Source organism: Bos javanicus, chromosome 15 (genome assembly GCF_032452875.1).
Source record: "Bos javanicus breed banteng chromosome 15, ARS-OSU_banteng_1.0, whole genome shotgun sequence".
NCBI classification, from domain to species: Eukaryota; Metazoa; Chordata; class Mammalia; order Artiodactyla; family Bovidae; genus Bos; species Bos javanicus.
In genome coordinates this window covers 56,020,739-56,043,769 of record NC_083882.1, presented here as the reverse complement: position 1 = coordinate 56,043,769, position 23,031 = coordinate 56,020,739, and the positions used below count along the sequence as shown (strand labels likewise).

The following is a 23,031-nucleotide window of genomic DNA, read 5'->3' as shown; positions in this document are numbered from 1 at the left end:
ACGGTCATAATAAAGGCCCCAAACTAACTTATACATACACAGTGCTCGACAATTTACAAAGCCCTAGAGAAGTCCGGTTCATCCCTCAAGACCCTGCACCTCTTTTCACTCACCTTCAACTCTCCCAGAGCTAATCCTTCCCTCCACACTTTGTAGAGCGTCCATTAGACCCCTTATTACCCTGTAATGAATTTGTATACGTGTCTCATTTCCTTCATTAAATCATCAATTTCTTGATGACAGATCTCTTCTCTCCTAGTTAAACACATTTCTTTCTTAAAAAGTACTTTTCATCATACATATTTTTCTAATTATAAACGTAACATTTATAGTTATAATGATCAAAATTGTATATATAAATGTATAATGAAGAAAATTTTAAATCACCTATAATTTCATCACCCAGATAAAACCACTGGTAACATTTTTAATCGGAGAAGGCAATGGCAACCCACTCCAGTACTCTTGCCTGGAAAATCCCATGGATGGAGGGGCCTGGTGGGCTGCAGTCCATGGGGTCACTAGGAGTCGGACACGACTGAGCGACTTCACTTTTTCACTTTCATGCATTGGAGAAGGAAATGGCAACCCACTCCAGTGTTCTTGCCTGGAGAATCCCAGGGACGGGGAGCCTGGTGGGCTGCCGTCTATGGGGTTGCACAGAGTCGGACACGACTGAAGCGACGCAGCAGCAGCAGCAACATGTTTTATATATCTTGAGCCTTTTCATAGCATATAGAAAGTAAAAATGGACTATATAATGCGTGTAGTTTCACAGTCTGGCTTTAGCATCTTTCCATTGTGAACATAAACACATCATTGACAATTCTTCAAAAACATCATTTTAAATGGCTGCACTATTTTCATTTAATGAGTTGACCACAATTTACCTGACAGTTTCCTCACTGAGAGACATTTAGGCTAGTTACTTCTTTTTACTGTTTTTCCAAATAAAATGAGTAGCTGTACACATAAGTCTTTATCTACATCTTTGACTATTTCCCTCAGGAAGATTCCTAGAAATGGAATGTCTAGGTCAACTGGTTTAAACTCCTTAAGCTGGTTCTTGATGCTCACTGCCAAACTGCTCTAAGAACCAATTTACACTTCGAGTAGTACATGAGTGTGCCCATCTTACAGTGTCCTCACCTACATTTAGTATTATCCCATTGGAATCTTCACCAACCACAGTGATCTTCTCACAATTGCCCTTAGGGTGGGTAATTTTCTCAAACACAGCAAAAATTATTCAACCATGCAGAGTTGTCTTCTTCTGAGATAATAACCTAAGGAGGGCATATTTGTTTGAACAGATCTTTTACTACTGTAAATATTTCTATAATTTTGATTTGAAAATTGCCCAAAGAGCAGAAACTTCACTCTTTTGCACCTCAATTGCAATATAATTCTGTCTTTGGGGAATGATTTTTTATTTTCAGCAACCATCAAAAGCCATTTGGAACTCATAGCAAATGAGATGAGGAGCTGCAGCTGGGTTTGAGTCAGAAATGAGGTGTAATTTTACAGTAATGAGATTGAGGTCTTTCTGTGACTTGTAAAGAGGATTCCCACAGGAGTTCTTGGGCAGAAGTGGCATCATCACAAGTGCCAGGCCTCTCTACAGGACCGTTCCAAAGTGAGTACAGGCAGGAGGAGGCATGAGTCTAGCTCGTATATGGCCCGTCTCCCAGGACTTCATCATTATAGCCCCAGGTACAGGCGTCAATTCATTTCAGAGCTGGTCCTGTTCCACTTTCTGTCTTCATCTAGCCCGCTTGGCCCTGATGTGACTCCAAGGCCAAGATCTTAAAGGGCCAGTTTAGGGGGAGGGTGTCTCCTGCATTGCTGCTTTGGCAGGTGGGTAATTACCGCTAGCGATCCCTGGGAAACAAACCCCCGGAAAACAACAAAGGCCACGGAAGCGGCAAGCATTCAAGAATGAGATTCAAACCCACAGCCTGCAGAGCACAATGGATTAGCAGTCTGTCGCTTTAACCACTTAGCTACCTCACCCAGGTGGCAATAGTGGTAAAGAACCGCCCTACCAGGAGATGTGAGAGACTCTAGTTCTAACCCTGGGTTGGAAAGATCACCTCCAGGAGGGCATGGCAACCCACTCCAGTATTCTTGCCTGGAGAATTCCATGGACAGAGGAGCCTGGCAGGCTACAGTCCACGGGGTCACAAAGAGTCAGACATGACTGAGAGACTGAGCAGGCACCTAGATGATTTTACTTCACAGGATTGTTAGAAACGGGAACTACATAGAACCACACCAACATAGACGCAGACAGATGCACAGTCACACAAAATAGCTAAGGTGTACCGAGCACTTACTCTGTGCCCAGTACTGTGCTTTATATGCATGTGGCCGACACCGCTGTTTGACCACCTAGAAGCTGTTTCTCTCTTGCTGCTCCTTTAGGGGTGATTGTGTAGCCCAGTTCTGGCAAGTGAGATTTAGGTAAAACTCTTATGGGAGTTATTGGGAGCGCTTTTGCTTTCCTAAGGAAACAGGACTGCTAAGTCTGAGCTGTTTTCCCACCCGCACCCTTTCCTGCCTTGATCTTGGAGGTAAGGTTGGGCATCGCAACCATCTTGTAATCTAGATGGAAAGACCAAAGGAGCTTGTTATATAAGAAAGTATATAACTACCTATTTGGTTAAAATAACTACCTATTTGGTTAAGTCACTGCTAGTTATTGCTTACAGCTAATAATATTCTAATACACATGCATATCCACACATAATAAGATGCCCTATGAAGTGTTTCCATTGATACTCATATTCAAACACAGTTCCTCCATCCAGAGAACTAATGATATGAATGATGATCATCTCGTATTTATGTAGCACTTGGCAATTTTCAAAAGATTTTCACATCCATTTTGTCATTTGTTCCTTACAACTCTGTAAGGAAGGCAACTTTTTATCTGAAAAATCCTTTTCAATTGCAAAAGGATATTTAATAAGTATTTTAGAATGCTCATATGTTACACATAGGCTTGCCTTCTTTTCTTCTTTTCCCTTTTTCCTTCCTTCTTTCCTTCCATGCCAACCCTGGGCCTGTTTCTCTCAGACTCACCCCTCAGGCTTCTTCTGCTCTGTTGTGCTCTGTAATGCAGGGACATTGATCCGTTCAGGCTGGGAATCCAGGCCCCAACACATCTGACTTTGGCCTAGGGAAAGTATCATACTAGCAGGAGATTGGGGGTAGGTGGGGGCTGGAAGGTGGGGGCTGGAAGGAAGATGCTGGGATGTTTTTTGCCCTCTGCCCCCCACCACCATCTGCCTCAGGGGCATTTCTGGCTGCATATTTTCAATGGCTCCTGCTCCCAATGTTAGGGTTCAAGCTTCTGACCACGTGGCTCCTGGCTTCCATCTCCTGGCTCCCCATCCCCCGTGAGACTGCCTCCTCCCTCTGCCCCTTTGATTTATGGATAGCAGTGGTTTCCCTAAGCTCTGGGCTGCCTCTCCATCCCCTATCCTACGACCTGTGTAACCAGTCCACTTCATTAGGTCCCTCCACTGTAAATATTTGACATGTCCTCTTTTTCCTCAGTTACACTCATTGATCCATATCACCTTTTTAGGGCACCCACTCGGGGTCAGGTTCTGTGCAGGACGCACAGGGCAAGAGGTGTGCTAGTCTAAGGAGCAAAGCGAAAAGCCTCAGCATGTAATGGTCTCTGCTGAGGGATCCCTAAACTCAGCAAAACTTACAGGTAAGTCTTGCCATTGCCTGGGCTTCTTCCTTTTTCCAGAGGCAAGCCAGAGACAACAGGCAGGACCCTCGGTATGTCCCCTTCAATACCCACTGCACGAGTGAGTTTGGGAGTGCTTCTGGATGATGGCAGAAATGCCTGTTGGCTTTCACCTCCTCCCAGACAAATGCTCCTACCAAGGGCTCTCAAGCTCAGGACAGCCCAGCTTCCACGACCTGCATTGTACTCCCTTCCCTTCTAAACAGCCTTACCTAAAGAAGCAGGAAGAATCTTTTAGAAAGTATTCGCTTCAGCAAAATGCCAGAGATGAATTATCCATAAAAGTTAATGATGGAGAGAAGCCAGTGGTACCAAGTCAACTTGAAGATGCTTAGATATCTTGCATGGGATTTTGCAAACAGACTGGACAAAAATCCCATTTAAAGTTTTATGGCTTTGGCAATGTAGACAACCATTCTGAGCTTCAGTTTTGGAGAACAAAATGGAGACAATACATGTCTTCCTCATAGGATGATTGTTTCTGATCTGAGAAACTTCAGAAACATGACCAATTATCCTAACATAGATGGGCCCCTCCCAACTATAGACACGTGGAGATGCTGTATGAACTATAACAGAAAAGTTATATTTTTATTGCCAATTTTGAAAAAAATATAAAGAGAAATCTCTAGATAAAATAAACGAAAAAGAAATGGAAAACTCAAAGCCAGAACAGGCCAGGTGATGTGCCTGAGCTGCCACAGAGATTTCACACTTATAGATCCTGAGAGCTGCAGGCCACTGTATACTAAGGAGTAGAGATGGAGCTTCAGTCCTGGACAAGTAAGAAAGTTGGAACAGAGCCCACTGCAAAAAGCCCTGACATTGGAAGCTCTGTCCTCTTCCATGAAAAGGAGACTAGCTAAACTCTATCCCAAGGTCAGAGAAGTTCAAGGAAGCTATATGTCTGATGAGGCCTTGGGTAGGGGAAAAAATGGCACTCATGAGAAATAGAAATTCTAATCATGGCCAAATGCTTATGGGGGGTTTAAATTTACTCTACCTGTATGTGAAAACAGCTATTGAGAAGTTAACATAAAATTCTTGGATTAGGGCTGAAGTAAGACCTATTAAAATTCTTAGGTTTAGGCTGAAGTGAATTCAAAATAGCTCTGCAGAATGCTTAACAATTCAGGGCTTGCAGATCCACTAGAAAAAGCAATCCTTGATGAAGATGCTCACAAAAAGTATCAACCCCATGAGGAAAGAAATGAGCAGAATGGAGAGTCAATCGACATAACAAACTAGAAAGAAGAAGGGTAAAAACAGAACCATCTGAAAGAGACTATGAATTAGGATGATTAATATAGATATAAGAGAAGCAGTAGAAGCCATAATAAAATAATAGAATAGTATAAGAGGAAAAGAGTGGGGAGATTTAAAAAACAATCATGTAGAACTTCCTGAAATGAAAGACACTGCCACTGAAATTAAAAACTCAAAGGATACTAAACTACCTATAGATCTAGCTGAAGAGGGACTTAGAAGAAAAATTTGAGGAAATTACCCAAAACAGAATAAAAAGAGAGAAAGAAATAAAAAAACCTGAACAAGAATTTAAGAGATATGAGTGATAAAAAGAGAAAGTCAAGCAGATGTCTAATAGGAATTCCAGAAAGATTTAATAGAGGGAATGACCCTGATGAAACTGCAAAACCACAAGGCAAAGAGAAAACTATAAAAGCCCTCAGTGAAAAGGGCCAGATTACCAAAAGGGATGTTAACTATGACAGCACCTTTTCATCAGCAACAATGGAACCAAAATACAAGAGGATAATATCTTCAAAATGTGGAAAGACAATAAACCTCAAACTACAATTCTGCACAAGTTAAATTCATAAGTGACACCAAATTTTCAGCCATTTGCAGACAAGCGAAGATGATGAGTTTACCTTACACAAACTTTGCTGAAAGAATACAAGTGGATATACTTCAGTAAGAAGAAAATAATTCAATCCAGCAAAATAAGTTAGATGTAAGGAGGGGGATGCAACGAAGGTTCTAGAGTCAGCTCACATCAGCCCAAAGAGCCGACTCTTAAAATTTCAGGAATTTTGAGAACTGGATGTTAAACAGTCATTGCTAAAAGTTAAATCACACAAACTTACATTTAAATGAATTACTTTAAAATACAGGTTTAAAATCCTCACAATGTTTCACTTCTTAATTATTTTACTACAACTTTGCTATTATCTATGCTCTTGAGGTTATTTATATCTCACGCATCTGTATGGTAGAAGTACTATGTAATGGTGTGCTGTTGGGCATCTTTTCCCTTTCTCTAGACTTCAGTGACGTCACATTGCTAGCTTGATTATGGCTTGAGCACCTCAAAGATCAGCAAATGCTACAAATCAAGACTACCTTTGGACTTCTCCCTTTGGACAATGGATGCGAATCCACCTGTCGATGCAGGGGACATGGATTTGATTCCTGGTCTGGGAAGATTCCACATGCTACAGGGCAACAAAGCCCGTGCACCATGACTACTGAAACCTGTGAGCCCTAGAGCCCATACTCTGCGAAAAGAGAAGCCACCACAATGAGAAGCCCAGTGCACTGTAACTAGAGAGTAGCTCCTGCTCTCCGCAACTAGTGAAAGCCTGCATGCAGCAAGGAAGACCCAGTGCAGCCAAAATGAATTTAAAAAAAAAAGACTCCCTTACTCCCTACCACATGAGAGCTGATTGTTACTATCTATCAGCACATGAAAGTGGAGAGTGAAAAATTTGGCTTAAAGCTCAACATTCAGAAAACGAAGATCATGGCATCTGGTCCCATCACTTCATGGGAAATAGATGGGGAAACAGTGGAAACAGTGTCAGACTTTATTTTTGGGGGCTCCAAAATCACTGCAGATGGTGACTGCAGCCATGAAATTAAAAGACGCTTACTCCTTGGTAGGAAAGTTATGTCCAACCTAGATAGCATATTCAAAAGCAGAGACATTACTTTGCCAACAAAGGTCTGTCTAGTCAAGGCTATGGTTTTTCCAATGGTCATGTATGGATGTGAGAGTTGGACTGTGAAGAAGGCTGAGAGCTGAAGAATTGATGCTTTTGAACTGTGGTGTTGGAGAAGATTCTTGAGAGTCCCTTGGACTGCAAGAAGATCCAACCAGTCCATTCTGAAGGAGATCAGCCCTGGGATTTCTTTGGAAGGAATGATGCTAAAGCTGAAACTCCAGTACTTTGGCCACCTCATGCGAAGAGTTGACTCATTGGAAAAGACTCTGATGCTGGGAGGGATTGGGGGCAGGAGGAGAAGGGGATGACAGAGGATGAGATGGCTGGATGGCATCACTGACTCAATGGACCTGAGTCTGAGTGAACTCTGGGAGTTGGTGATGGACAGGGAGGCCTGGCGTGCTGCGATTCATGGGGTTGCAAGGAGTCGGACATGACTGAGCAACTGAACTGAACTGAATCAGCACATGGGGCTTCCCAGGTATCGCTGCTGATAAACAATCCACCTGCCAGGGCAGGAGACAGACATAAGAGATGTGGGTTCAATTCCTGGGATGGGAAGATCTGCTGGAGGAGGGCACGGCAACCCACTCCAGTATTCTTGCCTGGAGAATTCCAACGGACAGAGGAGCCTGGAGGTTGCAGTCCAGGGGGTTGCAGAGTTGGACACAACTGAAGTGACTTAGCATGCATCAGCATACTGCTGAATATAAGAAATAATGGTTTCCAATGCTAGGTGTATGTCCAAGAGAACTGAAAATATATGCCCATAAAAATACTTAGATCCAAATGTTCATAGTAGTGTTATGTATAATCGCTAAAAAGTAGAAATAAGTCAAATGTCCACCAACTAATGAACAGACAAATAAAACGTAGCTTATCCATACAATGGAGTATTATTAAGGCATAAGAAGGAATGAAGTACTGAAGTACATATTCTAACATGAATGAATCTTGAAAACATTGTGCTAAATGAAAGAAATTAGACATAAAAAGCCACATACTATATGATTCCATTTATATGAAATATCCAGAATAGGCAAATACGTAGAGACAGGAGGTAGATTAATGGTTACCAGGGGCTAGGGAAAGAAAGCTGAGCATGGAAGAATTGATGCTTTTGAACTGTGGTGTTAGAGAGGACTCTTGAGAGTCCCTTGGACTGCAAGGAGAGCCAACCAGTCAATCCTTAAGAAAATCAGTCCTGAATATTCATCGGAAGGACTGATGCTGAAGCTGAAACTCCAATACTTTGGCCACCTCATGAGAAGGACTGATGCTGAAGCTGAAACTCCAATACTTTGGCCACCTCATGAGAAGAACTGACTCTTTCCCTGATGCTGGGAAAGATTGAAGGCAGGAGAAGGAGACAACAGAGGATGAGATGGTTGGATGGCATCACTGACTCAATGGACATGAGTTTGAGGACACTCCGGGAGTTGGTGATGGACAGGGAAGCCTGGCGTGCTGCAGTCCATGGGGTCGCAAAGAGTTGGACACAACTGAGCAAGGGAACTGAACTGAACTGAGGGTGTAAGGATAGGAGGTGGGGGGAGGTAGTGGGTAATACCAGTAATGAGTATGAGATTTCTTTGGGGGATAGTGGTGATTGCACAATCTTGTGAATATGCTGAAAATTATTGAATTGTAACTGTAAAAGGGTGAATTTTATTGTATGCAAGAAAGGACTTGGGGAAGGAGGAAGGGGTAGTTAGGGAGTTTGAGACTGACATGTACACACTGCTATATTTAAAATGGATGACCACCAAGGATCTATGTATAGCACAGGGAACTCTGTTCAGTGTTATGTAACAACTTAAATGGGAAAAGAATTTGAAAAAGACTAGATACCTGTATAACTGAATCATTTGCTGTACACCTGAAACTAACAAAACATTGTTAGCCAACTATACTCCAACATGAAATAAAAATTTAAAATGAGAAAGAAATAAAGAAAGGTAGGCAGAGAAATTGGTATGTATATTTGTAAATCTAAATAAATACCAGCTGTTAAAACATCTAATGGAGGGAATTGAGTGGTTAAAAGTAAGTTGGAACCAGAATACTGAAAACCAAATTACCTGGAAGATAAAAGGGGGTGGAGAGCAGAATTAAAGAATTCTAAGTTCCCAAAATCTTCACAATGAGCTAGTGATTAACTTAACAATTTAGGTTGAGTATGCACATTAGTAACGGAGGAACATCCACTGAAGGAATATAATTAGAAAGTATAATTTCCAAACCACTAGTGAGACTAAAAAGGGGATAAAGAAAATAACCAAAGTACAAGAGGGTAGGATAAGAGAATACAGCAAATAAAACACGTGGCAAATGACAAAACAAAGGGGGAAGATATCTCTAATATATCAAAATGAGAAGAAATATAAACATGCTTATTAGACAAAGATTCTTAGACTGGATTTTAAAAAATCCAGCTGTATGTTGGTTACAAGAATGCATTCAAAAGTTAAGGACACAGAAGTGTTAAAAAGATGGGGAAGATATACTAGGCAAATACAAAATGAAGTAATGCAACAATAATAGACTTTAAGTAAAAAAGCATTGTTAGGGATACAGTCAAATGCCTTAATGATAAGAGGGACAGTTCATCAGGAAGATATAATGACCAGAACATATTTGTTCCAACTGGAAATATTGCCTCCAAATATATAAGAGAATTACAAGGAGAAATGGACAAATCCACATACTGGGAGATTTTGACACATCTCCCTCAGTAGCTGATAGAGTAAGAAGACAAAATATTTGTAAGGCTATAGAAGATTTGACTGATTGGAAAGAGTCAGTTTTCATTCCAATCCCAAAGAAAGGCAATGCCAAAGAATGCTCAAACTACCACACAATTGCACTCATCTCACACGCTAGTAACGCTCAAAATTCTCCAAGCCAGGCTTCAGCAATACGTGAATGGTGAACTTCCAGATGTTCAAGCTGTTTTTAGCAAAGGCAGAGGAACCACAGATCAAATTGCCAACATCTGCTGGATCATGGAAAAGGCAAGAGAGTTCCAGAAAAACATCTATTTCTGCTTTATTGACTATGCCAAAGCCTTTGACTGTGTGGATCACAATAAACTGTGGAAAATTCTGAAAGAGATGGGCATACCAGACCACCTGACCTGCCTCTTGAAAAACCTATATGCAGGTCAGGAAGCAACAGTTAGAACTAGACATGGAACAACAGACTAGTTCCAAATAGGAAAAGGAGTACGTCAAGGCTGTACATTGTCACCCTGCTTATTTAACTTCTATGCAGAGTGCATCATGAGAAACACTGGACTGGAAGAAGCACAAGCTGGAATCAAGATTGCTGGGAGAAATATCAATAACCTCAGATATGCAGATGACACCACCCTTATGGCAGAAAGTGAAGAGGAACTAAAAAGCCTCTTGATGAAAGTGAAAGAGGAGCGTGAAAAAGTTGGCTTAAAGCTCAACATTCAGAAAACGAAGATCATGGCATCTGGTCCCTTCACTTCATGGGAAATAGATGAGGAAACAGTGGAAACAGTGTCAGACTTTATTTTGGGGGTGATTGCAGCCATGAAATTAAAAGACACTTACTCCTTTGAAGGAAAGTTATGACCAACCTAGACAGCATATTAAAAAGTAGAGACATTACTTTGCCAACAAAGGTCCGTCTAGTCAAGGCTATGGTTTTTCCAGTAGTCATGTATGGATGTGAGAGTTGGACTGTGAAGAAGGCTGAGCGCTGAAGAATTGATGCTTTTGAACTGTGGTGTTGGAGAAGACTCTTGAGAGTCTTGGACTGCAAGGAGATCCAAAAGTCCATCCTAAAGGAGATCAGTTCTGGGTGTTCATTGGAAGGACTGATGCTGAGGCTGAAACTCCAATACTTTGGCCACCTCATGTGAAGAGTTGACTCATTGGAAATGACCCTGATGCTGGGAGGGAATGGGGGCAGGAGGAGAAGGGGACGACAGAGGATGAGATGGCTGGATGGCATCACTGACTCAATGGACGTGAGTCTGCGTGAACTCCGGGAGTTGGTGATGGACAGGGAGGCCTGGCGTGCTGCAATTCATGGGGCTGCAAAGAGTCGGACATGACTGAGCAACTGAACTGAACTGAACTGATAGAAGATTTGAGCAACACAAATATCACTTTTTCTATCTTTCCATACTTCCATTCCTGGGCCTTGAAAGTTCCTCCTTCCTGTAGCTCTACATTGAGTTAATTGCCAAGCCTTGTGGATTTTCACTGTAAAGTGGGCTGGTTTCCTGCCAACACCCTTTCATCCTGGAGTTAATTCTTTGGCTCAGGCTTTAGTTGTCTTGCCTGAACCATTGTAATTGGTTCCTAAGTGATCCCCCAATATTTATGGAGAGCTGCCCAGATGACATGTTTTAGGAGTTTCATGTTGACACTATACATTTTATTGTTGGATTAAACCAGACCAAAAGTACTACCATATTTCAGTCCCAGTGGAATTACTTTTACTGAACTGAGCTCTGGTGTTAGGTTATCGGCTATTTGGCGGGATGGTAAAGACAGAATCCTGGGAAACTCCTTCTGCCTGGTATATTATTCCAGGCACACACTGTAACCTCTTTGTGAGGAATATTGGGAGGAAATATTCTGGAATCTGTATGTCTCTTATGCAAGAGTTTGTACGTATTTTATGAACACTAAATCAAGTAACCAATACTTCCACTTTACTAGGGTCAGTAGAGAACTCACAGCCAAGCTTGCTGGCTACTTTTAATAAGTACAGTAGTTTTCATTTATCTGTTGTTTGCTTTCCACAGTTTTAGTTACCCGTGGTCAACTACAGTCAGAAAATGTTAAGTGGAAAATTCTAGAAATAATTCATAAGTTTTAAATTGCATTCTATTCTGAGTAGCTTGATGAAATCTCACGTTGCCTGGTCTATTCTATTCAGGATCCCCAACCATAGTGTCATTCGTTCCTGACATCCAACCATCAACATTGTCATAGTTCTCAATTATCCAGTATCACCTGGAGCAGATGATTCTCATCAACGCATTAGAAGGTCAGTGGTAGCCTAACGTTACATCACAATATCAACTTCACTCACCTCACTTAATCTCATCACATAGAAATTGTATCATCTCACAGCATCACAGGAAAAAGTAAAGTGAGTACAGGACAACAATATATTTTGACAGAGACCATATTCACATAAATATTATTATAGTACCTCATTATAATTGTTCCATTTTGTTATTCATTGTTGTTGTTGTTAATCTCTTATGGTGCCTAATTTATTAAGCTTTATCATAAATATGTATGTATAGGAAAACAGTACATATAGGGTTCACATTACTTGTGGTTTCAAGCATCCATTGGGGGTCTTGGAATACATTCCCTGCAAATAAGAGGTGGAGAATACTGTATTCAGAATAATAATATCTAATATTTATTGAATGCTTGCTCTGAACCTAGCACTGTTCCAAATGCTTTCCACGTACTAATCTATTTAACCCTCATCTCATTCCAATGAGAATAGATCACTAAGATCCTCTCTTAAAGATGAGGAAATTGAGACCCAGAAAGATTACATGACTGGCCCAGGGTTTATAGTGTTGACTTAAAAAAAAGAAAAAGCCCAACATTAGAGTTGTGAGTCAAGTTTTATTTAGGGCAAAATAAGGACTATCACCTGGGAGACAGCATCTCAGATAACTCTTAAGAAACTGCTCCAGAGAGGTAGAGGGGAAGGTCAATATATATGTGATTTTGGTGAAGGGAAACTACATGCAATCAAGCATATTTTTTGCAGAAGGTTTTTGCGAGTCACGAGAAGTCATCACCATGAAGGATTTTAGTGTTGTTCTAGAAATGAGGAGATATAAGAATTGGGCTCATAAAATCAGCTCCTAAAAATATCCAAATATCTGAAGAACTGTTCTGCCAGTTTTTCCTGGAATATAGAGTGCCTCATTTCTGCTCTCCACTCTGAGCTTCTTTCAGGGGGTGCTGAAAATCAGCAGCTGCAGCAGCACATGATTTAATCCGTGTAGACAGCAAGTGCCAATTTGTAGCTGACAATAGCTAGTAAGATGGAAAACCAGAATCTGGATCCAGGCAGTCTTTTTCCAGAGTCTGTACTCTTAACCACTATATATATTCCATCTTTAAGTTTTATGGTATGCATGCCCATGAGCTAATTATAAGCCCTAGCTCTATTAATTTTCTGTGTTTATACTGTTGCTTCTGGCCAAGATGTAGGAATAGGGATTAGACCTATTTCTGGACAAAATATATGAAACAATGACTTTTAAGACATTGGATATCAGGTAACTAAACATAGTGATTCCTAAAAGACAGGAAATAAGTGAAGTAAGCCCTATGATTATCTCTGCTTTCCTCCTGGAGAAGATTTCCTAGCCTTGGTACCAAGAGAGCAAACCCAGGCAGAACTCAATAGTTTCCCTGAGTTGAGGAGATGGAGTGGGGAATCTCAGGGTGGTTAAGGTGGTGAGTTCATAGAGAAGAATGCCAAAAAGAAGAGAGCTGAACAGAAAGGAAGCCCTGGCTATCTGCTGCGGGTCCACCCTGAGTCTTCAGCATGCATGTGAGGAAACTACCTGAATCCAGAAAAAGAATCATCCAAAAGAATTAGAAGGAATAATTCTTGAATATCACAGAGGTCCAGTGCTTGTTCCCAACATTAAGAGTGGCAAGGCATAAATCACAAGGCATCAGATGGGCTTCGTCACAATAGTGGGGCAAATTTAGCCCTAGGATAACCTAGTTGCTCTAGTACCATCTAACAAAGCTTAAAAATAACAGCCAAAATCTCTTTTCCAAAAGCCAAAGGACCCGTATAAAAGGACCCCTAATGAGGGGAGAAAAATCGGTCACTTAAAACTGATTAAGATAGGTGGAATGAGTAGATAAGAACATTAAAATAGTTATAATTATATTCCACATGATAAGAAACTAGAGAAAAGAGTGCACTTGATAATAGAGACATGGACAGTAAAAAAAAAAAAAAAGACCCAGGGACTTCCCTACAACCAGTGTCCATATCTTGGTTTCAAAACACCGTTCTCCAATAAAAGGAACCAAAGCACTTTAGAGAAATGGTTGATTACAGATTTGGAATAAGGAAAATATAAGATGATCTCAGAGCATAATGTAATAGTATAAAGTAAGGAAGTGCTAAGAAAATGAAAGGATGGACTACGTCAAAGAGACACAGAAATCAATCTTAAAGGGCATCCAGTAGCCAAAGCTGGAACCATATGATCAATAAAATAAATAAAATAGTATTGAATTATAATATAAAATGTTAAATAAATACACATGAATCCAAACTGATATAAACCAGTCATTGAATAAATAAATAAATTGGGGAGAAAATATATTAATAACTATTCCATTTAGAAGAAGTCTGAATAATATATATAGATACTACCCCCCACCATAAGAGGTGGAACTTAATCACTCCCCTCTCCTTGAATGTGGCCTGAACTTAGTGATTTGCTTTTAAAGAACAAAGTATGGAAAGAGAAGAATAGTAACATTACAGTAGGAAAATCTAGCAAAACTGCCTTAACCAAGTGATTAAAATAACATCACCAATGATGAAATGTGGATATAATGTGCCCTCTAATTTGATGTAACAATAAGGACCCTTCACTTCTATGTTATTCTTTCTCCAAATCCACAACCCCAGTCTAATTATGAGGAAAACATCAGACAAATCCAAAGTAAGGATAGTCTATAATATACATGACCAGTATGCCTCAAAATTTTCAAAGTCATTAAAAACAAACAAAAAAAACCACTGAGAAACTGTAGTGGGTGAGAAGAGAAGACATAACAACTAAATGAAATGTGACATCTTCAGCTGATTCTTGGAACATAAAAAAGACATTAATGGAAAAAGTATTGAAATCTGAATAAAATGTGTTAATTATTTACTATTAATGCACCAATGTTGATATCCTAGTTTTGATAAGTGTATTATGGTAATGTAAGAAAATAACATTAGAAGAAACTGAAACTGGATGAGAGGCATGTGGAATGCTTTGCAAATTTTCTATGACTCTAAAATTATTCCAAAACTAAAAAGCTACTAAAAAAATCAAACAAAACCCAAGCCAGATTTCTAGGGATAGAAACTACAGATGAGAAGTACATTAAATGAAATAAAAATAAATTAGGTATTTCAGAAGAAAGGATTCATAGGCTTGGAGACATAGCAATAAAAACTACACAAAAAGACACAAGAGGGAAAAAAAAGACAGAAAATATTGAACAGAGCATCAATGAGTTAAGGAACAACTTCAAGTAGACTAATATACATGTAATTGGAGACCCTAAAGGAAGGAGGGGCAAAAAAAATTTTTGAAAGAAATGATAGACATAAATGATGAAAACTTTAGGGCCACACATTCAAGAATCCCAATAAACCTCAAGCACAAGAAACATGAAGAAAACTACACCAGGGTATATCTTAATAAAATTGCTAAGGTCCATGATAAAGTCTGAAGAGCAGCATGAGTGAAAACAGTACATATAGAGGAACAAAGGTAAGAATTCACCCAGAAGATAGTGAAGCAAAATCTTTCAAATATGGAAAGAAAGGAACAAAGAATTGTTTACTTACAATTTGAAAATATTTTTCAAAAACAAATGTGAAAATAGGGAAAGAACAGGCTTTTCAACAAATGGTGTAAGGACAACTGGACAGCCACATGTGCAAGTATAAAGGTGGGCATTCATCTCACAGTACATACAAAACCAAACTCAAAATGGATGAAATACCTAAATATAAGTGCTAAAACTATGCAACGCTTGGGAGAAAACATAGGGGTAAATCCTCATAGCTTTGGATTTGGCAATGTTTTCTTAGTATAAGCAACCAAGAAAAAAATAGATCAGCAGCAGCAGCAGCAGACTTCACCAAAATTTAAAAAATATGTGCATCAAAGGACACTATCAAGAAAGTAAACAGACAATCCATGGAAATTCCTTGGTGGTCCAGTGGTTAGGACTCTGCTCTTCCACTGCAGGGGGGCACTGGTTTGAGCCCTGATTGGGGAACTAAGATCCTACAACCATTCAGCATGGCCAAAAAGATAAAATTAAGAAATTTTATAAATAAAAAGGCAATCCACAAAATGGCAGAAAGTATTTGCAAAGCATATACCTGATCAGGGTTTAGTATCCAGAATATATAAAGAACTCTTACAACTCAACAACAAAAAGATAAATGACCCAAATAAAATGGGCAAAAGACCTGAATTAACATTTCCCCAAAGAAAATATACACAAAAGCCAAAAAATACATGAAAACATGCTCAGTATCATTAGTTATTAGGGACATGGGAATCAAAATCAAAAGATACCACTTCATACTCATTAGCATGGATAGAGTAAGAATGAAGTGTTGGAGAGAATGTGGACAAATTGAAACCCTTACCTTGTACATTGTTGGTGGTAACATAAAATGGTGTAATTGTTGTGGTAAACTCAGGTGGTTCCTTAATAAGTTAAACATATAATACCATATTACCCAGCAATTCCATTCCTAGGTATATACTCAGGAAAATTAAAAACAAATATTTAAACAAAAACTTGTACATACATATTCATAGCAGCACTATTGATAATAGTCAAAAGGTGGAAACAACCTAAATGTCTATCAGATCAATGTCACTGAGGGTCGGACACAACTGAGTGACTTCACTTTCATTTTTCACTTTCATGCATTGGAGAAGGAAATGGCAACCCACTCCAGTGTTCTTGCCTGGAGAATCCCAGGGACGGGGAGCCTGGTGGGCTGCCGTCTATGGGGCCGCACAGAGTTGGACACGACAGAAGTAACTTAGCAGTAGCAGCAGCAGATAAAAGAAGATGTGGTATATCAAGACGATAGACTATTACTCAACCCTGAAAGTAATGGAGTTCTGATGCATGCTACAGCATGGGTGAATTAGCAAACATTATGCTAGGTCAAAAAAGCTGACACAAAGTCCACATATTGCATGATTCTGTTTATTTGAAATGCCAAGAATAGGCAAATCCATAGAGACATAAAGTTGATTAGTGGTTGCCAGGTGCTGCAGAAGTGGTTAAATGAGGAGTGAATAGTTGAGGGATACAAAATTTGCTTTTGGAATGTTCTGGAACTAGACAGTGGTGATGATCGCACAACACCGTGAATGGGCCAAATGCTACTGAAATGCACACTTTGGTTAAAATGGTGAATTTAATCACACACACAAAAACAATTTCCATAAGTCTATTCTTTGATTCATCTATCAAACATTTATTGAACAGTTCCAGGCAAGCTTTATTCTGGATGCAAGAAATACAGAAAGTAATCAAATGTGGTATTGGCTTGTAAGTTCATGGGTTGGTAGGGGAGGAAAAACATTCTGCAGACAATTAAGTTCAGATAAGTGTTATGGTTTCCTTGACATAAGAATGGGCACTGTACATTGTGGGGTCTGCTTTACCAAGACGTAGGGGGTGGAGGACAGCAATGGTAAGGCTGAAGCTTGAATGCTGAGTAGGAGTTTGCCAGGTGGATGGCAGCACGGATGGATTCCAGGCAGAGGGTGTGACTTAATCAAGCTCGAAAAGCTGGCATCAAAAAGCCTATGGCTTTTTTAAAAGCAAACTCCAAACTAAATAGGATGTATGCAGCACTGCAGAGAATGGACTTCAGAACAGTGATGTGACAGGTAGGTGACCACCCCTGTCTGGATGCAGTATGTGACACTAAGACATGTTAGGGGAATGCCCTGGACTTGACAGGATGTAAGGGTCAAAGGAAGTGTGACTCCAAAATTGGGCTACTTTGTTGGTGGTGGAAATTGCCAGTCCTTAAAGTGGGCCTGAAGGACATTCAATTCTTATGGGACATCAAACTAGAATTTATACTCCTCCCCATCTTATGTAGTCTACTTTTAATTTTTTTTGTATTTGAGACCTCCTTCCCTTTTTCTTAGGCTTCTTCTGTTTCCTTGTCTGAAACATATGTTACTATAGAAATGTCATGGTGCAGTATAGCGGCATTTACAAGTGAAGTGCAAAGAATTTTCAGAACATCTAGAAACACAAATCTAGGGTTTAGGAATATAAGCCCTAATGATGTGACAGCGTTCATGCTTTCAGATACCGTCATGAATATAAATACACCCGGAAATTTCAGACAGCAGAGAGGAGATAGTTGAGAATTTTATTAAGATTTATGTGCCCAGGTTTTAAAAAAATGTGATAAATATTAAAATCACAAAACATTAACACACTACTTGGAAAGAACATCTGGGAAAAAAATGAACGACAGAATGCCAACATTTACTTATGAATACACACCTCTGGGAGAAGGAGAAGGCCCAGACATCCCAGGAAAACTTGGAAAAACCTTTTTACCACCTTCTATGCCATAAATATGTTCTCCCCAAATTGCATGTAAATCAGTTATTGATAAACCATATTCATCAAATGCAAGAGTGACCATTATTTTAAAGTTATCTGAAGAATGTACGCTTTAGTGAAGGAAATTATTACCAAAGGAGTAATGGAAAAAAAGTCACTGGACTGAGTGAAATTCAGCATCCTTCATTATTATCCTGGCTCTGTCACCAACTAGATGTGTGATTCAAAAAAATTCACTCAATCTCCCTGGGCCAATTTCCTCATCTAATCTGGGTTGTAATTCTGAATTTTCACTTATTAGGTTCTTAAAGCAAGTCACAGGAGTGATGGCCCACAGCCTGACGTCCGGTTTCTTCTGAGAGGTGACATCACAGGACAGAACTGAAGGCCCTTCTACACAAGAGGAGCTGGAGATGTCAATGCCAGTCAGGCAGTTACCACTGCTCTCTGTTTTGCCTCTTTATACTCCCCTTTCTCATCCCCACAATCGCCCTAAGTGTGACGATTCCAACTTTTGCTCCCAATTCTTTACAAAAGCTTGTTCTAGAGCTGACTTGTGGGAAAAAGCCTGACAGTCTAAGGTAGGAGCCCATTCTCAGGGGTCTCTCCACATCTGGCCTTTCCCTACCACACAAGGCTGGTACTGCTTGAGGGCAAGGGCTATACCCTCTGTGCCTAGTTCAGATGCAGGCCTAAAGAAGGAACTCAGGGGTTTCCCTGGTGTGCAGTGGATAAGAATCCTCCTGCCAATACAGGGGACACAGCTTCGATCCCTGGTCTGGGAAGATTCCACATGCTGCGGAGCAACTAAACCCGTGTGCCACAATTACTGAGCCCGTGCTCTAGAGCCTGTGTTCCACACCAAGAGAAGCCACTGCAAATGGTGAAATTCCTGAACCCTAGAGGTGAACTTTTGGCTGCTTTTTTAAACATTTCTGAACTCCCCAAATTTTCTACAATGGGCAAAAAATATATAGAAACCACAAGTATTAAACCTTCCTTTTCCTGGCTTTTAGTCAATACCCTGGTTTCCCATAAATAATGTAAACTTTGCCTAGTTCTCCAATGTTTGGAACAGGATATAGGTCACACATCTTTTCTTTAAGAGAAACAGCCAGTATAGTTTCCTAGTCCATTCTGCTTAAAAGACACTATGCATTTGTCTTTGTGGACAAATGCCACCTAGCTCCAGGCAAGGGCCCTCGCCAACTGGTTTCAGAAAAGGATATTTATCAACAGTGTGGCACCACCTTGATTAACCTGCCACACAGGAAGTGCAAAACACTTACTTCTCCCAGAGGTGTGTATTCACAAGTAAATGTAAGAATTCTTTTGTCTTCTTAAACAAAGTAGGTTTTATTAACTGGCAAGAGGTAGAAGGCACTGGGTCAGGCCTTTTGCTGATTACTACCATGCTACAGACTAATTGAGGAGCTGTTAGGAAGACTGAAGAAGCAAAGGAAATTACTCTCTATTGAATAACTTACTACATGCCAGATCTTGTGCTGGGCACCTCACATACATTACTCTAATGTAAGCTTCACATCTAATAATCACTAACATACCATATTTTCACTCATTTATCTTATTTCTTGTCTGTCTCCCCTACTTAAAGGTAAGCTCATAAAGAGGAACATTTTTTTTTTGTCTTGTTTACTGCTGTCTCAGTGTTTAGAAGAGAGGCAGATACATATATGCAATCAATAAATATTTGCTGACTGAACCAAACGAACACCTCCACGAGGTAGGTTTTATTATTCTCCTTCTATGGATGAATAACCTGAAGTGCTCCAGTGGTGCAAATGAACTGCCTGAAGTCACATGGCTTGTTAAGGAGCAGGACTAAAACCCCAGTTTCACTCTTGCTCTATCGACCAAGAGACTTAGACCTTGAAGACCTTTTATGCTTACAAAACATGTATTTACCTTGTGTACTCACTTGAAAATCAGAAATTCACCAAGGAGATGTATTTGGCATTTTAATGACAAACATTTTGCTAGAGTAACAACGAAAGACACACTTCCCCAACAGAACATTTCTTCTATACATTATCGACATCATTTCTCACTTGAAAATACCATGACACGATTACTCTTCAGATATAAACGCACAGTAATTCTGGACACCATCATAAAACATTTGCAAGCCTTAGAGTTTGTAAGTTACACCATTAAGATGACTATTAATATGTGTGTGGTATTCTCCGCGCGGAATATCCAATATTCTTGTGCACATCCATGTTGAGTGTCCCAGTATGGGAGGAGGTAGACTTGGCACATGGAAAGTCATTCCTGTCCTAAAGAAATTATATGGATGGCCCAAGGATTCTTCGGAGAATCAGCTGTAATAAAATCTCTCAAGAATATTCATTTTGTATGAGAGAATGCAAGAATGAGGTTAATTTTACCCAGGAGAGTACTTCAAATCCTTTCCATTTGTCAGGACATACTGGGTCCGTATGTGTTCCTTACCTCCCTAAGACCACGTAACAGGAACATGCCATGCATGGTGTCTTCTCATGCCAGCTGGGATTTTGGTAGGGATTCTGGTCACCTTCTCCTTTCAGAAAGGCCCTTTTCCCTCCTGTTCCACGCCTGCTACCAACACAATAGTATCAAACAGTCTCTATGTGGACCCAGCCAGTTAACAGTTTCTGGGCCAAACTCATGGTTTGGCCCGACTCTCTCCATTGCCAACTTTTGGTGCTACTGTTGTATTCTGATAATAAAAGTAATAATATTTTAGAAAAATACTTTTGGATTTATGTATGTAATTTTGTGTATCACTTTTCACTTAACATTCTAAGCATTTTGCCATGCTGTTTTCACTCAAATATTAATTACAATGACTGCATAATAGTCTACTGTACAGTCATACTGTAATTTACTTAACCAGCCTTCTACTGTTGGACTTCTGGATTGTTAAAGCATAAATTTTGCCCACATTTTAGACTATTTCTTTAGGACAGATTCCCAGAAGTGGAACTAGAGGATCAGAAGATATAAACATTTTTAAAGTTCCTAATAGATACTGCCAAATTGCTTTTCAGAAAGCTGTTGCCAATTTACACTTCCAACATTGCCAGCGTGTTTTTCTATCAATAGAGATTGGTCTAAAGGATAATAAAATATAATACGTTCCTTAAATTATTAATGCAGCTGGAGAGGCGTCATGACCACAGCAGAGTGGTCTGTGGCAAAGGTCATATCTTTCTCCAGGTACGCAATTGAAAAAGAGTTAGTATGCGCACATGGAACAGCAGTTTTGCAAGAGTGAAGAGTAATATAATTAGATTTCAGACCATCAAATCTAAGGTTTGTGTCTCCTTTGTCTATTCCTGTACCCCAGGACACAGGACAGTGCCTGGCACATAGAGCCACTCAATAAAAATTTGCTAAAATTAACACAGAATCTTCTTTCAGATGCAGTTTCTCAGTAGCTGTAGTATTTAGCCACTCCTGGATTCAAAGGAAACATGACTGGTTGGATTAAACACCCTTGCAAATGTCTGTTCAATCCTGAGATTCTATTTCAACTTTGGAAAATCAGTTTAAATGGTGACACAATATGGCTCTCTTTGGGAGAAAAACAAGTAAACATATCTGAAAGAACACAGCTTAGTATCAGTTACAAGTATATATATATATAGTTTTTTTACAAGCATGCAAAAAATGTAATTCAATGAGTTTTGTCACCTCCTGATAACAAACTTATTCAAACGCCATCCATGGTCAACGCAGTTTTGGAATTATCTTCAGTTCATTCTGTTATCACTGGTTGTAACTTGGCACCATTTTCAGTATTGCCATTTCTTTTTTTGTTGAGATATTACAAGGGCAAAATATAGGTAGTAGTTTGTATATTGTAATTTTTAGTAAAGGATGGCATAAAATTTATTTTGTGAATCAGAATATGGTCAAGGTAAAATAGTCAATCACTCAGCTCAGGTTCACTCTCCTGGCACCATAGAGATTCCCTTCAATATTCCACCATTTCTATAGTAGTAAATTGCCAGATATTGCCAGATCAACTTAACATTAACAATGTTATTGATGGAAAAGGATCAATCCTTATTAGGACACAGCCATGCTCATCTGTTTCCATATTAGCTATGTCTGGTTTTGCATTAAAATGTTGAGAAAGTTACTCATACAACTTAGGACGTTTCCTTTACAGAAGTTTGTTGATATCTTCATTAAATCCAAGTGTGTCCTTAGAGGTATTAAAGTTTCTCCCTACAGAATTTTTGTTCCTGGATATTAATACTGGAGAGGGGTGATGCAACTGGGACAGATTTGTAAGAACCTGACAAGGCAGGACGACAGAAGATAAATACATGAGTTGCCTCATATAGGATGCAAAAGCCTGATAAAATCTGAGAGGTCTAATCCAACTAAGGAGCAGTTGGAGAATGCAGGGTTACATATACGATCCCAGCAGCAAAAAGGACTCTTAAAGTGAGCCACATAGGACCCTAGTAACCGATTCCAATGAGCCCAGTGAGACTTGCTGGCAATGATATATGCAGATAGCAGGCTGGCTGATCAGTACATGTGATATAGTGACAGACAGTTCCCAATAGTACCCCATTCCTGTATTAGACATCTTCCAAGTCATTCAGCATCCAGATTTACTTAGGCATCTCCAAAGGCAAGTCTGAATGCTAAGAAACGGATCTGAAAGGAAGATTCTGGAAAGCAGGTCCCAGGTACACATTCTTCCCAAACAATGACATTTCAATGAGAATTCAGAGCCAGGAGCAGAATTCAGAAGACTGCAGAACTTACTCATGTTTTTTGAAATCAAAGATTGGTGAATATTTTATTCTGTCCCAGTACCAGTGGGACAGGTAGAAGGAAGGTGGGATAATGGGAGAAGAAAGAACTGGATAAACTCAATGAT

General features: G+C 39.8%; 1 protein-coding gene across 1 annotated transcript in view; it reads right to left on the bottom strand.

Annotated features, from left to right (window-relative positions):
- GVQW3 (GVQW motif containing 3) overlaps window positions 1-23,031 on the bottom strand; it is a 33,210-nt gene that overhangs the window by 5,767 nt on the left and 4,412 nt on the right. The gene's annotated exons all lie outside the window — the stretch shown is intronic.